Genomic DNA, 321 nt, shown 5'->3' with positions numbered 1-321 from the left:
ACTCCGAGCGGCATGCTCTAGGAGTGGCTGGTGATGCCCCAAGGGCTGTCAAATGCACCAGCAACACTTAATCGTCTTGTGACGCCGTTGTTCAGGCCCCACTGGGCGTATGCACAGACATACTCTGACGACATTTTCGTTCACAGTCGTGCGAAGCACGGGAGGACAGATGAGGAGAACCACATCGTCTATCTAAGAGTGGTGCTCGAGTGCATGCGCACTAACAGACTGTACGCCAATGCAGACAAGTGCATCTTTGGCGCAGAAGAGCTTCCCTTTTAGGGTGCTTCATTGGGAAGCGTGGCCGTCGAGCGGATCCCG

The sequence above is a fragment of the Plasmopara halstedii genome (genome assembly GCF_900000015.1).
Source record: "Plasmopara halstedii genome assembly, contig: Scaffold_1583, whole genome shotgun sequence".
NCBI lineage: Eukaryota > Oomycota > Peronosporomycetes > Peronosporales > Peronosporaceae > Plasmopara > Plasmopara halstedii.
This window is presented reverse-complemented; position numbering follows the sequence as displayed.